The sequence below is a fragment of the Ornithorhynchus anatinus genome, chromosome 10 (assembly GCF_004115215.2).
Source record: "Ornithorhynchus anatinus isolate Pmale09 chromosome 10, mOrnAna1.pri.v4, whole genome shotgun sequence".
Lineage (NCBI taxonomy): Eukaryota > Metazoa > Chordata > Mammalia > Monotremata > Ornithorhynchidae > Ornithorhynchus > Ornithorhynchus anatinus.
Genome location: NC_041737.1, coordinates 904,744 through 921,498, shown reverse-complemented (window position 1 = coordinate 921,498; position 16,755 = coordinate 904,744).

The window sequence follows — 16,755 nt, the reverse complement described above, 5'->3', positions numbered from 1 at the left end:
CCCTTCCTCCCCCCTTCTACCCTTCCTCCTCCCTCTCCCCTCCCCTTCTCACCTCCTCCTCCCTCTTTTTTCCTCCTTTCCCCCATCACCTCCTCTTCTTCGTGCCTCTCTTCCTCCTCCCTTCCAGCACCTCCACTTCCACCCCCAGCATATCCCCCCCCAGCCCTCCCCACTCACCTGGCCACCCCTTCCCCAGAATAAATCCACCTCCCAACTCCTTCGCATCCTCACACCTCCCTTCACCCAAACAGACCCCCATCCTCCACCAATCCCGTAAACCCTCAATTCCCCTTCCCTTTCCAAACCGCTTTCTTCACACCCAGCCTCTCTCTGTTCTGCTCCCCACTCCATTTCCAATCTTTCCTGTTCCATCTGATGCAGACCCCCTATCCCTCGGGTGCCTGAGTGCCCGTGGGGACTTTATAATTCGAGCACTTTTCCCCCTACCTGTTATTTATTATAGTGCCCGCCTGCTCCACTAGATTGTAAACTCCTAGAGGGCAGGGATTGCGCCCACTCTCTCCACTGCACTTTCCCCTAGTGCTCTGTATAGTGCCCTATCCAGAGCATTGCTCAAGGTACGTGCTCAGTACATACCACTGATTGATTGAGGGAGCCCCATGAAATTTCAGGGGAGGCAAGGCCCACCAGGAGAAGTGCCTCTCCTCTCTTCAGGACAAAGATTAGGAACCAGTCTGACTCACACCCAGCAAGTCACTGATTAAGATGTCCCAAGTCCACCCAGAGTGGGAGCGGTGACAGTTACACCTCACAGAGCCCTGGCATGTGGCTCGTCCCCGTGACATGATGTTGTCAATCAGAGCCTGTGGCAGGACCAGAGAATCCCCTCTCCTTCTCCCGACACCCAGCAAGTGGTCTCCCTTGACCACTGCTGAATTCCTCTCCGGCCTGCACCAGTGCAAGGGGAGTGGGTTGGGAGAATCAGAGCAATACAAGCAGGGATGGGGTCAGACTAGAGTTGACCATCGCCTGTCCCGTGACCCTGGGGAGGGGCAGAGGCGGGCTAAAAGGTAGGTGGTAAGCTCCCAAAGAACAGTGGACAGGTCTTGCTTCTGCTGCAGTGCTTGGTCCAGGGCCTCGCACTCAGGTGACGCTCAGGGAATAGGCAGAGCAGCAGAGCGGCAGAGCAGAGCAGCTGGGCAGGCAGTACACAGGACACAGTGGATCATATTACTTAATAATAATAATAATAATGTTGGTATTTGTTAAGTGCTTACTATGTGCCAAACACTGTTCTAAGCGCTTGGGTATTTACAAGGTAATCAGGTTGTTCCACCTGGGACTCACAGTCTTCATCCCCATATTACAGATGAGGTAACAGGCACAGAGAAATTAAGTGACTTGCCCCAGGTCACACAGCTGACAAGTGGCAGAGCCAGGATTAGAACCCACAACCTCTGACTCCCAAGCCCGTGCTCCTTCCACTAAGCCATAATGCTTCTCAGAGCTAGCTTGGTGCTCCTGTGGCAGAGGCTGACTGAGAGGCATGACCTGTGGGTAAATGCATTAGAGTGCCACCCCTCCCCAAGACCCCCAAAATGGGCAGCCACATTAGTTGAGGGTTAGCAACTCAATGCTTAAAGGGAAAACTCTCTGGGAAGTAGCATCAGCTATATATTGCTCCTTTTTCATGGTAAGTGCTCTTCTAAGCACTGGGATAGATACAAATTAATCAGGTTGCCACAGTCCCTTTCCCACATGGGGCTCACAGTCTTAAAAGGAGGGAAAACGGGTACTGAATCACCATTTTACAGTTGAGGAAACTGAAACAGCATGTCCTACTGGAAATAGCACAGGCAGAGAACCTGGGTTTTAATCCTGGCTCTGCCACTTGTCTGTTGTTTAACCTTGGTCAAATCATTTAACTTATTTGAGCTTCAGTTTCCTCATCTGAAAATAGGAATTTAGTACTTACTCACCCCCCTACTTAGACTGTAAGCCCCATCTGATTACCTTGTATCTAAACCAGTGTTTAGCTCAGTGCTTGCCCCAGTGCTTAGAATGATGCTTGGCACAGAGGAAGCGTTTAACAAATACCATTATTATCATAGTAAGCGCTTCACAAATTTCACAAATTAATTGACTTGCCCAAGGTGACATAGTAGGCAACTGGTGGAGCCATGATTAGAACCCATTCATTCATTCATTCATTCATTCATTCATTCGTATTTATTGAGCGCTTACTATGTGCAGAGCACTGTACTAAGCGCTTGGGATGAACAAGTTGGCAACAGATAGAGACAGTCCCTGCTGTCTGACGGGCTTACAGTCTAATCGGGGGAGATGGACAGACAAGAACAATGGCAATAAAACCCAGATTCTCTGACTCTCAGGCCCATGCTCTTTCCACTGGGCCATGCTGCTTCTTCTCTCCCAAACTCTCCTCTGGCTCTCTGCAACCTTCAGCATCAAAGAAAAAAAAACACTTCACAATTGGCCTGTAGGCTTTCCACTTCCTGGTCCCACCTCACCTATCTGCTCTATTCACCTACTCACTCTTCCCCAACCTTTCTTCTCTCTTCCCAAACCAACCTTCTAGCAGTGCCTCGTTCCCAACTCTCCGACTTCCGTCCCCTTGCTCCCACTCTTCCCCTCGCCTGGAACTTCTTTCTTCCCCACACCAGACAAGCCACAGCTTTCCCCACATTCAAATCCCTCCTCGATTCCACCTCCTCCAGCTAGCCCTCCCCGATTCATCTCCTGGCACCCTGATCCACATCACCCTTTCAGCCACATCTAACACTCGAAATCTCCTTTAGTCCTCATGAAGAGATGTGTCATCAGTCATTTATTTTGACTACCCTAGTTGTAAATATTTTCATGTTTTGTCTCCCTCACTACCGAGTTAGCTCCTTGTGGGCAGGGAACGTTTCACTCCGCTATTCGGTACGTCCCAAGAGCCTCTTACAATGCACTGCACCTAAAAGGTGCTCAGTAAATGTCCCTGTTACTGCAGCTGATTGACAGATGGGCTCCTTCATATGGAAGGAAGAAATGAGAAGGACAACAGGCTAAGCTGTGCAAGCTCCTTGAGGGTAGGAAATTTGTCTTGTACCAGGAATTATGGTATTTTCTGAGTTGCCTCCTGAGCACAATGTAGTGTATTGTCCAGTGCTGGGGAAACAACAAAAAGTAGGTGACAGAATCCCTGTCCACAAGGAGCTTACACTCTACAGGGGCAGACAAGCATAACAATAATTACATCATGGGCATTCAGAAATAATTGGGGGTAAAATTGAAAACAACCTAGATAGACAACTGCTTGAGGAATCAAACAAATGAAAAAATTTGAACTTTGAAATTGCCTACATCTAACATCTGGGAGAGAGTTTGCTTTAAAATGGCCACCTTGGGGCAGAAGAAATGTTCTTATTGCTCTTCTGCAAGGATCCTTCCCCACCCCCTGCCAAGCACGACATATCCTTAGAAAAGCTAAGATAAGCTCATGCATTCTCATAAACACAGGGTGTTGGATTTTCCTCTGAAACTTCCGCTCGCAACGCAGTATGGTTTATTTTTTAACTGTTGCCACCGCAGCCACAGGCAAATCATTTTCCTACTGTCATTCCAGCGAACATATATTGCCTGGCTTCTCCCCTCGAGCTGCACTCAGCAGGGGCTCAGAGGAGCTCCAGTTGGCCCCCTCTGACCTAGACTATTTAATCCCTTCTCCTTTCTATCTGGAAGTTATTTCAGGATCTGCTTCCCTAGATAGACTGTAAACTCCTTCATTCATTCAATCGTATTTATTGAGTACTTACTGTGTGCAGAGCACCATACTAAGCGCGTGGAAAGTACAATTGGGCAACAGATAATTGAGGGCAGGGTTCATGCCTTCCTGTACTGCACCCTCCCAAGAGCTTAGTGCAAGGCTCATCACACAGTAGGCATTTAGTGCAGTGGTTTGCACTGGGTAGACACTGGGGCTCACAGTCCAAAAGGGAGAGGGTACAGGTATCTTATCTCCATTTTACAGATGAGGAAATAGAGGCCCAAGAGAGGTTAAGTGACTTATCCAAGGTCAAACAGCAGGTCAGTGTCCAGACAGTTCAGGTAAATCTTCAGCTGCCTAGCCATTGTGTTTATGTGTTTGAATGTGTATGGATATGACTATGTGTGTGAATGAGTATAGGTACACTTGTGTGCATGTGTGCTACAGCAGTCAGGTCTGAATTCTGTTTTGCTTTTTCTTTTTCAGCAATAAAGGCCAAGACCCTGGTGCAAGCTTTTCAGAGTGGGGCTGGCTGGCTGGCTAGTTGGCTGGCTGGATTGGTCATTTTTCCTGAGAGCCAGAGGGCAATCAGGGGAGAAAGAGGGGAAGCTGTGGGGAGGTGGAGAGGAAGCACAGCAAAGCAAGAGCTGGAGTGGAGGCAAAGAGAAGTCAGAGGGGAGTTGGAGCGGGAGGGGAGTGGGATGGGAGCTGGAGAAGGAGTTGGAAGGAAGTTGGAACCAGAGGAGAGTCAGAGAGGAGTCAGAGAGGAGCTGGAGCAGAAGGGTAGGGGGGAGAGGTGGTGGAGGGGAGGAAAAGGGGAACTGGAGCCAGAAGGAAGTCAGAGCCAGAGGAGAACCGAGGGGAGCTGTAGGGGCAGAGTGATCACAGGAGCAGGTGACTAACCTCATGCCATGCCAGGATGGTTACAGGAGGGGGAGTGGAGAGGACACCAGCTTTTGGGGTGGGGGAATGCAGCAGCTAGGACCAGTGACCACCCCAGGTCCCCGCCTCCAGGCCAGCCCTTTCTCTTCTTCTGCTTCTGCACCGCTGCGATGGCCACAGCTGGGGCCCACCTTTGGCCATGCCTGTAGCCCTCAGCATGGAGACAGGGACCTGGACAGTAGCCTTGAACTGGGCAGGCTTGGAAGCAGAGGCTTTGACAGGGTAGCAGCCAATCTGGCTTCCCTGCCCTCCAGACCCCGAGCTCCCCACCACATCCCAGAGAGGGGCAGACCCTCTGCCCCTGACAATCCTGAGCATTTCCATGGCATAGTGGATAGAGCACGGTCCTGGGAGTCAGAAGGTCATGGGTTCTAATCCCGGATCTGCCATCTGTCTGCTGTGTGACCTTGGGCAAGTCATTTCACTTCTCTGTGCCTCGGTTCCCTCATCTGTAAAATGGGGATTGAGATTGTAAGCCCCACATGGGACAGGGACTTGCTCGTATCCACCTCAGTGCTTAGTACAGTGCCTGGCACATAGTAAACACTTAACAAATACCATTATATAAAAAAAATTTCCCCAATTCAGCAACAAGACACTTACATAAGTGCTTAGCAGCGTGGCCTAGTGGAAAGAGCCCAGGCCTGGGAGTCAGAGGAGTTGGGCTCTAATCCCAGTTCTGTGACTCATGCACTGTGTAACCTTGGGCAAGTCACTTAACTTCTCTGTGCCTCAGTTATCTCATCTGTAAAATGGAGATTAGAACTGTGAGGCCTATGTTGAACAGGAATCGTGTCCAAACTGATTAGCGTGTATCTACTCCAACACTTACAATAATAATGTTGGTATTTGTTAAGCACTTACTAGGTGCAGAGCACTGTTCTAAGTGCTGGGGGAGATACAGGGGAATGAGGTTGTCCCACGTGAGGCTCACAGTCTTGATCCCCATTTTACAGATGAGGGAACTGAGGCACAGAGAAGTGAAGTGACTTGCCCACAGTCACACAGCTGACAAGTGGCAGTGCCTGACACATACCAAGCACCTAACAAAAACCATAAATAAGTAAATAAATAAATAAATAAATAAATAAATAGATGCTATAATTAAGACGCACCAGAGTCATACAACCCAAGCAGGAGCACAGGCTGAGAGGAGGCCAGAGCTCCCCGGTCACCGCACTGATGGCCTACTAGATGCCTCTTTTCTCCTGGGTAACCAAACCAGGGAGCAAACTGATCAGCCCACTGGCTATTTGCCCAAATTCTCAGCAAGAGAACCAGACCCCAATCCCCTTACAAATAGTTGTATATACAGTGAAACTTCTTAATGATAGTTTATGGGGAGCCGGGCTTTTTAAATGTTGCTCAACAGAAAATCCTCCACAGAGGGAACACTGGGGCCTAGACAGAAAGATTAAAAACAAAACCTCATAAAAACATTACATGGGGGAGACATGCTAATTAAGGTTTACTATATACATATGTCAGACAGTTCACTTTTACAAGGAGATCATCAAAGTTTTGTTTTAAATCAGTTGGCTCTCTGACCCACCCACTGACCAAGGAAAATGTGACTTCACAACCGCTGACCTGAAATTGATTCCCTCCTTTGAGTGTCTACGGTTGAGAAGGAGAACTTTCCTTAATTGAGCTAGACCGTAACCGCCTTGAGTGTGTCTGCAGACTCCACTGTACCCTCCCGAGCATTGAGTACAGTGCTCTGCACACAGTAGGCAGTCAAAACATCTCTGCCGTCAGCCTGGATGAGAGTTGGAGGACCTGGATCCTTGCTTTGCCACTGGCCTGCTGGGTGATTTTTGGGAGGTCACTAAGCCTCTTTGGGACTCAGTGTCTTCATTTGTAAAATGGTGATAAGATATCGGTTCTCATTCCCTCTTAGAGTATGAGTCCTTTGTAGCACAGGGACTGCGTCCAATCTGATTATCCTGCATTTACTTCAGTGTAATTTATCACGATACCTGGCACCTAGTAAGTGTTTAATGAATAACATCTTTTTTAATTTTGGTATGTGTCAAGTACTTACTATGTGCCAGGCACTGTACTAAGCTCTGGGGTAGATACAAGATAATCAGGTTGAACACAGTACCTGTCCCATATGGGGTTCATAGCTTTAATCCTCATTTTACAGAGAAAGCAACTAAAGCACAGGGAAGTTAAGTGACTTGCCCAAGATCTCACAGCAGACAAGTGGTGGAGCCGGGATTAGATCCTAAATTCTCTTACTCCCAGACCTGTGTTCTTTCCACTAGGCCATGCTACTTCTCTAATAATAACAATTATTGTTATTATTTATAATTGTATTTCTTAAGCACTTACTCTGCATCAAGCACTGTTCTAAGTGCTGGGCTAGATACAAGTTAATCAGGTTGGACACAGTCCCTGTCCCATATGGGGCTCACAGTCTAAGAATAAATGGTGTTAGGACAAAAATGAAATACACAGCACGGAGAGGCTTTGGAAAGTAAAAATACTGTATAAAATTCAAGGTCTCACTGGAAATGAGCCAACCTGTCACACCAGTAATCATCTGGTCTTTCCTTCCTCGTACAGGCCTCCCTTGCACCACCGCCCCCGGGCCCCCAGCCCTGCTGCCCCCAAGTGAATATGACCTAACCAGCTTCGTAGTGGCCTTGGCTGAGCAGCCAAGCCCACCCCCACCCAGGCATGCCCACTAACAGGGGCTGGCCTCCAGGGAAGAGTCTGGCATGATCCGGTCCTGTCCCGGAGGCCAGGCTGAAGACACTTCTGACCAGTGTGGACCATTGGAGGCCAAACCCAAACATCCTTCCTGTCATCTTCTGAGAACTTTTACTCCTCTTGCCTGAAGCCAAAGGTATAGCCCCCTCTCCCTGCCTTCTCCACTTTCTCTCTTTCTCTCTCTCTCTTCTAAACTCTAAACCCTATATTGCACTTGGCGGTTCAGGTAAATAACCCACATTTCCAAACCCACCTTCCTGGCTCAACTGGCTCTGCGTCCAGGCTGAGCTCACCTTGTCTGATGCTGTTCCTTTGCGTGGATTGAGCAGGATTTGTGCCCTGCAGCTCTCCAAGCTCTCTGCAAGCTCAGGCTCTTCTTCACCTCCAGAGCCCCTCCCCTGCTGAATTCTGTGACCATCTCCATTTTGTTACCGAGGGACCTAAAGGACCTAAGTCTTTCCTGAATCCATGAAATCCATGAAATTGAGCGCATGGAACATATCGACTGACTTCATTACATTGTACTCTCCCAAGCACTTAGTACAGTGCTCTGCACACAGTAAGCGCTCAATAAATACAACTGATTGATCGAAAAGATCCAGAAGGCTTACCTGGCTTGCGAATCCTTCCCAGCTTCTCCCAGCCCCTCCAAACCCTGGAAAGCCCCCTCCCTACCTGCCTATGCAATGGGCTATAACAATGATTTTGGAGAGATATTAACCCTGAGGGAGGTTGGGACTAGGAGGGACACACTCTGCTGTGGCAGGAAATCAACTAATTATTCAAATTGATTTCATTCCACTGCTTCTGAATATTATTGTGCCTGTCTCCACCTGTAGATTGGAATCTCTTTGAGGGCAATAGACTGGTCTTTGTGTTTCAGCTGTACTTTCCTTAGTGCTTACTATAATGCATTGCACTACCATTACAACTAACTACTATTAAATACTTTGACTACTAGTACTACTACTATTTATTGAGTGCCTACTGTGTTGAACCCATGGGAGAGTTAGTAGAGTTAGTAGACAAACGGCCCTGTTCTTAAGGAACTTCCAGTCTGGTCAGGGAGGCAGATGGGGAATACATCGCGACTGGAGGTTACAGAGAGGGGAGCAATGAATGGGTGAGGAAAGATTAATGAATTCCAATGGAAGCGGGATCTTACTTTCCCGGAACCAATATTAATGAGGCTTGTTTCTCCTTGGTATCCCAGTTTTAGGAATTTCTAGAGCTGTGACACAGGCAAAGAAGCACAGCAGGAGGAAAGGACAGGGAAGAAGAAAAGCAGCAGGGCCTAGTAGGTAGAGCTTGGGCCAGGGTTGTAATCCAGCTCTGCCACTTGTCTGCTGAGTGATCTTGGTTAAATCATTTCACTTCTCTGTACCTTGGAAGTTAAGACTGTGAGCCCCATGTGGGACATGCACTGTGTCTAATCTGATTAGCTTGTATCTACCCCAGCACCTACTATGGAGTAGGCTCAGAGTAAGCACTTAACAAAGCCATTAAAAAAAGAGGAGGAGGGAGAGGAAGAAGAGAGAGGGGGAAGAGGAAGGGGGAATGAGAAGTGGGGAGGAGAGAGAGCCACTGAAGAGCTCTAGGTCTTGTTAAGGAATCCTTAGGAAAGGGTGACTCTAACTTGTTCCTCAATTTCTCCCATTTAGAAGAGAGGAGTGGCTGATGGAGCAGAGCAGGGGAGTGTCAGGGAGAAGAAGGGGAGAAATGGAGGCAGTGAGAGGGAGGAGGACTGGGAGGAGGAGGGAGGTGAGGAGGAGATGGAGTAGGCTGGTGAAGAGATGGAGGAAGATTGGGAGGAGACAAAGGAGGAGGTTGAGGAGGAGGAGAAGGAAGAAGGTGAGGAGGTGGTAGAGGAGGAATAAGAGGAAAAGAAGGAAAGAGAAGAGGAGTGAGCAGGAGGAATGAGTAAAGTAAAAAAAGAACATTGTCTGGAGTGGAGGTGGCATCTTGCTGTCGTTTTTACAAAGAGCAATATCTGGACCCCCTTAAAACCAATCTGGGTAGACCCCCACCCCAAGCCCCATTTTGGTCTTCTGGGGGTTTCCTCTGGCAAGAAATTTGCCCCCTCCCCCATCCCCCCTACCCACAAAAGGACAAACAAGAGGGCATTTCTTTATCTCAATCTGTCTTACTTGCAGCAGCAGCCCTACTCACTCTCAACCCTCCTGTGCCCCACAGGGGCCCTTGCTCACTCTGACCCCCTTGAGCCTCCCAGGGGCCCCTGCTCACCCCCAAATGCCATCTGCCCTGAGGGGGCCCCTGCTCACCCCCAGCCGCTCTGTGCCCCATGGGGGACTCTTGCTTGCTCCTGATCCTCTTGTGCCTTATGGGGGGACCCTGCTTGGCCCCTGCCCCCTGGGGCCTTGTGGGGACCCCTGGTCGTCCCCCCCCAAGCCCATGGACCTGGGAATGGAGAGTGGGGGCTGGGGGGCTGGGAGCTGGGGGCTGGGGGCCCGCCATCGCTGGGATAAAGTGGCTGTTCATTCCAGGCACAGGCCTGCTTTGTCTGCACTTGGATTCGGCAAACAGGCCACACTCAGTGTTGCAGTCAGCCGGGCCTTGGCACACGGCCCCCATCCCCAGGACACCGGTTCCATGAAGGCACTGGTTCCTCTCATCCCAAGGAACTGGGATCTGCAGGCCAGTTCGGTCCAGTTCTCATCTCTTCACAACACCCAGCTCCCATTGCTATGCAACACACAGCTCCCATCGTTACGAAGCACACGGCTCTCAAAACTACACAGCACACAGCACACAGCTCCCAAAACTACACAGCACACAGCCCCTGGGGCTACATAACACACAATGCCTGGGGATACACAACACACAGCTCCTGGGGCTACACAACACCCAGTCACCGGAGTTATCCAACACGTGGCTCCCATAGCTACACAATACAAAGCCTTTGGAGCTGCACAACATATAGCCACTGGAGCTACCCAATTATGAAACTCAAGGCCTAATTCCTATGGCTACACGGTATATGGTTCTCACAGCTACACAATGTACAGTTCCCATAGCTACATGAGGCACAATTCCCATAGCTACACACTGCACAGTTGCTTCAGTCACACAACACATAGCTTCTAAAGCTACACAACAACACCCTTGCTGGGAAGGTGAGGCTTCCAATCCTGTTTGGACAGGCAATTAATGAATGTTCATGGGTCAACCCTGCCTAGGGCCAGGTCCAGGCAGGAAAGACCTGATCTCAGGTCTCATCTTGAACATCATCATCATCATCAGCAGTAGCAGCAGCAATAATTGCTGAACTCCTACTGAGAACTGAGCTTCGTACTATGTGCTTGCGAAAGTGGAGCAATAGCCAGGCAGTGTGAAACAGTGTAGCCTAGTGGAAAGAACACAGGGCTGGGAGTCAGGAGATCCGGGTTCTAGTCCCAGCTCTGCTACTTGCCTGCTACATGATGGCCTGCAAATTGCTAAACCTTTATGGGCCACTGTTTTCTCATCTGAAAATGGGGAACAGGGACAGTGCAGAGCACTGAACTAAGGGCCTGGGAGAGTTCAGTTGTGTAAGTATATGAGATCTGTGCCCTCAGAGAGTTTACAATCCAGTGGGGAGGTAGATCCTAAAATAAATTACAGGGAGGGGAAGCAACAAAGTATAGAGATCTGTGAGGTTAGGATTAGTCCTTGGATTAGCATAGGAGTAGTATGGATGGAGAGAAAAGGGCAGATTTTAGCGGCGTTGTGAAGAGAGAAACCACAAGATTTGGTGACACTGAATATGTGGGTTGAATGAAAGAAATAAGTTGAGGATACTTTCAAGGTTACAGGCTTGTGAGACAGAAAGGATAGTGATTTTGTCTACAGTGTTATGAAAGACAAGAGGAGGACAGGGTTTGGGTGGAAAGATGAGAAGTACTGTTTTGGACATATTTGAGGTATTGGCAGGACATCCAGGTAGAGATGTCCAGAATCCATCAATCAATCGTATTTGTTGAGTGGTTACTGTGTCCAGAGCCATTGTTGAGGATGATGGTGATTATGATCTGGGGCTAAACCTTTCAAGTCACATTTGTTTGCTTCCCTTTGAGGAGGAAACATTCCTTAATCAAGCCCCAATGTGACTGTATTTCAGCATAGAGCGGTTGACACCCTAAATGGCCAGGGGTTTGATTTACACTTTGGCTTCAGGCACAATGGGATCGAGAAACAATAATAATAATAATAATAATGATGATGATGATGATGATGATGATGATGGTATTTGTTAAGCACTTACTATGTGCCAAGCACTGTTCTAAGAACTAACTCTCCCTGAAGAAACAGCAATGGGGGCAGCAGCTCCTCTCCCCTCACTTACCTCCTCTCCCCTCTCCCCTCCCTTCCCTGCCCTTCTCTTTTTTCCCCCCGGATTGTTGTGGGGGGTTCTGAATTTAAAAACCCATCCGGTGAAGATTTCAGAGGACTTTGTGGACTTTAACTAGATTGTGAACCAGATAATACATTCACAATCTGGTTTCCTTAGTTTGAAAGATCACTAGGTTCTGGGGTACAGGTATCATGTCTTCTAACTTGATTGTACTCTCCAGAGCACTCAGTACAGTGCTTTGTACACAGTAGACTATAAGTTCCTTGAGAGCAGGGATTGTATCTACTAATTTCTAGTTTTCTTTCCCAAACATTAGTTCAGTGCTCAGTACAGTACTGACCCCAGTAGGTGCTCAATAAATACTGTTTATTGATTGATTGATTAACTTTGCAGTGCTAACCTCACTGTGCCCCGATCTCACCTATGATCTTGCCTGTCTCACCACAGATCCCTAGACCATGTCTGCCTCTCAAATGGAGCACACCCTCCCTCCTCAAATCCTATAGACAATTACTCTCCCCACCTGCAAAGCCTTACTGAAGGCACATCTCAACTGAGGCCTTCCCAGACTAAGCCCTACTTTTCCTCATTTACCACTCCCCTCTGCATCGTCCTGACTTGCTCCCTTTGCTATTCCCCCCTTCCAGCCATATAGCACTTATCTACGTATCTGTAATTTTATTTATTTGTATTGATTTCTGTCTCCCCCATTGTAGACTGTAAGCCTTTTGTGGGGAGGGAATGTGACTGTTTATTGCTGCATTATATGTTCCCAAGTGCTTAGTATAGTGCTCTGCACACAGTAAGTGCTCAATAAATAAAGTTGAATGAATGAATGAATGAACAAACACCATGGGCAAAGGTGACAGGCTTAGAGGGGTAGCTCCTTTTAAGCAGGGAGCCAATGTCTTCCTACAGGTCTGGGAGCTCAGTTTGGATCAACGATGTCCCATCCACCCATCAGTGGCCAGAGTCCCGGCTAGGAAGGAAATGAGGCCGAGAGGGTGTGAACTGCAATCCGACTGCTGGCAGGCCAACTCTGCCACCTCAGAGCTCCAAAGGTTGAGACAAAGTGCGAAATGAAAGTCCCAAGCCTGCCCTTGAGGTGCTCCCAGTCTAAATAATAATAATGACTATGGTATTAGTTAAGCACTTACTATGTGCCAGGCACTGTACTAAGCACTGAGGGGATATAAGCAAATTGGGTTGGACAAAGTCCCTGCCCCACATCGGGCTCACAGTTTTAATCCCCATTTTATTGATGAGGAAGCACAGAGGAGTGAAATGACTTGCCCAAGGTCACAGAGCAGATAAGTGTGACAAGACAAGGCTAAAGAGAGGAATCTAAGTGTTCAAGGTAACTACAGTGGGTGGGGGCCCTGTCCTGCAATCTTGAGCTCCGCCAAGATGGCTCGCCCTCTTCTCCCTCTTATCCCCCTACCAGCCCACCCAGCTCTATCCTGGGAGTGGTGAGAGTCAGCCAGATGTAACTGACATTTCCCCTAATGGGTTCATCAGGTGACCTTGGGCAAGTCCATCACAGCATCTCACGGCCGGCCCGTTTCTCTGCAAAATGGGGAGGTGATGATGAGACCCCAGAGAATCACATTATTTTGTCCTCTCTACATCCCCTCCCAGCCAGCAAAGAAGGGCTTATGGGAGTTGCAGATGTGCAGAGCTCTCTGGGAGGGGTTACCCACCACTTCAGGAACACAACTCTCTTTTACTCTTCTAGATTAGAGATCAGATCTGTCAGTGGGGCTTTCCAATCAAACGCTGCCTTTGGGGTTTGCTTTGTTTATTAAACGCTTGTTGACAAAGCAGCATTATTTCCCCTGCTCTCCCTGCCCCACCCCGGTTTAGCCCGGCTACAGTTGCTACTGCACACACTAGCAAGCCTTTTGCAAATCAAAAATAAACGGCCATGATACGGAACACGAGTCTGGTTTTTCAGCTCAGTACCTTCTTAATTGCTTTTAATTAGGAATTGCGTCGAGAAAATGCTCTCAAAATTCTCCAGAGGCTAATCACCCTTACAAGATGTTGTGATGCTTGAGAATAGTGAGGAACTTCTTAAAAGGAAAATTTCCCTCTGCTCTATATATTTCCAAGCTCGCAGATGTGTGTGTGCGTGCACGGGCACACACACACACACCCGTATCCCCCCACACACTTATACACACACACACACACACACAGGTGTGTGTGCACGTGTGCACAGAGCACTGAACATAATCTTCTTTCATTTCAGATGAACCATAAAACTCTTCTGAAGCATTGGGCCTCAAAAGCTTCCATTGTTCTGAAGGGGAAGAACCTTTGAGGAGTCAAGACGCTCCACTCAGCTCCCTCTAACTCTGAGGGTCACCTGTGTGCTTTCCTTTAGCTTTCCTTAGCTTGGTGAGGAATGGAGGAGTGTGTGCTGCAGTACCAAGTGGAGGGGACCCTGGTCTATATTCAGGAGAATTAGCAGGAAAAGGGAAGAAGACCCAAAAGCACTTCTGCCAAACACCCTCTCACACATTGGAGACATCTATAAACTGTAAGTTCCTTGTGGTTAGGGATAGCATTTACAAACCCTATTATATTGTAACTTTCCCACGGTGCTTAGTACAGTGCTCTAGGCACAGTAAGCACTCAATAAATCCCATTGATTGATTGATTGATTCAACCCCAGAACTGTGGTAAAAGAGAGCCCCAAGATTTGCCAGCCCTTCATAATTTTCTCACCATTAATCATGGCATCAGTGGGGAACACAGTGGAGAAACATGGCAGCAGCTTCCTCCCAGACCTCTCTGCTTCCAACCTCTCCCGGTGAGCCTCATGTGGGACAAGGACTTCATCCAGACCTGACTGATCTTACACCATTGTTTAAAACAGGGCTTGACATATAGTAAACACCTAACAAATGCCATAATCACCACAATGACTATAAGTTTGCATTTTATTCTGCTGCCAAGAGCAGTTTTCTAAGGTGTCATTCTCTCCTCTTCTATCCACTCCTCAAACACCTCCAGTGGTTGCCCATCCATCTCTTTCCAACATTTGTCGCTCATCCCATTCATTCATTCATTCATTCATTCATTCAATTGTATTTATTGAGCACTTACTATGTGCAAATCACTGTACACAGTGCTTGGGAGAGTACAATATAACAACAGACACATTCCCTGCCCACATTGAGCTCACAGTTTAGAGGGGAGAGAGAAATTAACATACATTCCTTCAATCGTATTTGTTGGGTAGGAACTGTATCTGTTACCGAAATGTACTTTCCAAGTGCTTAGTACAGTGTTCTGCACAAAGTAAGTGCTCAATAAATATGATTGAATGAATGCATACATAAATAAATTTCAGGTATATACATATGTGCTATGGGGATGGGAGGGAGGATGAATGAAGGGAGTAAATCAGGGTGATGCAAAAGGGAGTAGGAGAAGAGGAGAGGAGGGCTTAATCAGGGAAGGCTTCTTGGAGGAGGCTTTGAAGTAGGGGAGAGCAATTATCTGCCTGATACGAGGAGGGAGGATGTTCCAGGCCAGAGGTAGGATGTGGCGAGAGGTCAGCGGAGAGATAGATGAGATTGAGGCAGAGAAGGTTAGCATTAAAGGAACGATGCATGTGGGCTGGATTGTAGTAGGAGAGTAGCAAGGTGAGGTAGGAAAGGGCAAGGGGATTGAGTGCCTTAAAGCCAATGGTGAGGAGTTTTTGTTGAATGCGGAGGTGGATGAGCATCCACCGGAATTTCTTGAGGAGTGGGGAAACATGGTCTGAATGTTTTTGAAGGAAAATGGGCAGCAGAGTGGCGTATGGACTGGAGTGGGGATAGACAGGCGGCTGGGCTGTCAGCAAGGAGGCTGATACAATAATTAAAGTGGGATAGGATAAGTGCTTGCATTAGTGTGGAAGCAGTTTGGATGGAGAAGAAGGGGTGGATTTTAGTGATGTTGTGAAGGTAGAACTGACAGGATTTAGTGATGGCTTGAATATGTGGGTTGAATGACAGAGAGGAGTCAAGGATAATGCCAAGGTTACGGGCTTGTGAGACAGGAAGGATGATAGCACCGCTCTCCAGCCTAAGTGAATGTCTGAAACCCAAGGATTTCCCACACGTCTTCACTAAAGCCCCCCCCCACCCAACTCCCACCCCAGGATGTTAAAAATCCACTGTCTTTGTTAGCATTGATATCACAGAGATCTGACCACACAGAGCAACAAGTCAGCGCCAAACGCCCACCCAAAATGCAAAGAAAACCATGAGATAATTACAGCGCGACCCATAAATCCAGCCCCGTCTCCCCATCAAGGCCATGCCCACATCCCTACCCGATACACTCCAATCTCCCCACCGGGCACATCCACACAAAAGCAAAGAAAAACTGGACAAAATTACAGGGCTAAGTTCCCTCAGGACCACTTAGCTTGAAAAATAGCCAGTGACCAAGAGCCTTTCCCTGAAAGCTGGCTTCAAGTATATCCATTTCAGATGACTCAGCCGCAAGCCGTTGGACTGACTCAATCAATCAACGGAATTTATTGAGTGTTTACTGTGTGCAGAGCCCTGCACTAAGCATTTGGGAGAGTGCAATAATGTCTACCAACCCCCTGGCCCAAAGAATCAGACAGGGAATAATAATAATAATAACTGTGGCATTTGTTGCCAAGCACTGTGATAAGCATTGGAGTAGATAAAAGGTAATCAGATCAGTCTAAGAAAGATGAGTCTAGACAGATGGAGCAGGAGACAGAATCCTGCGCAGAGAGGCTGGGCTTCTAGAAAGAGGTTTGGACACCCACAAAGAAGTGAGATAGAAAACCCGAGAATCAGAGTTGGTCTAATGGATAGAGTATAGGCCTGGGAGTCAGCAGGACCTAGGTTCTAATTCCAGCACTTGTCTGCTGTGTGACCTTGGGCAAGTCATTTCCTTCTCTGGGCCTCAGTTACCTCATGAGAAGCAGCATGGCTCAGTGGAAAGAGCACAGGCTTTGGAGTCAAAGGTCATGAGTTCA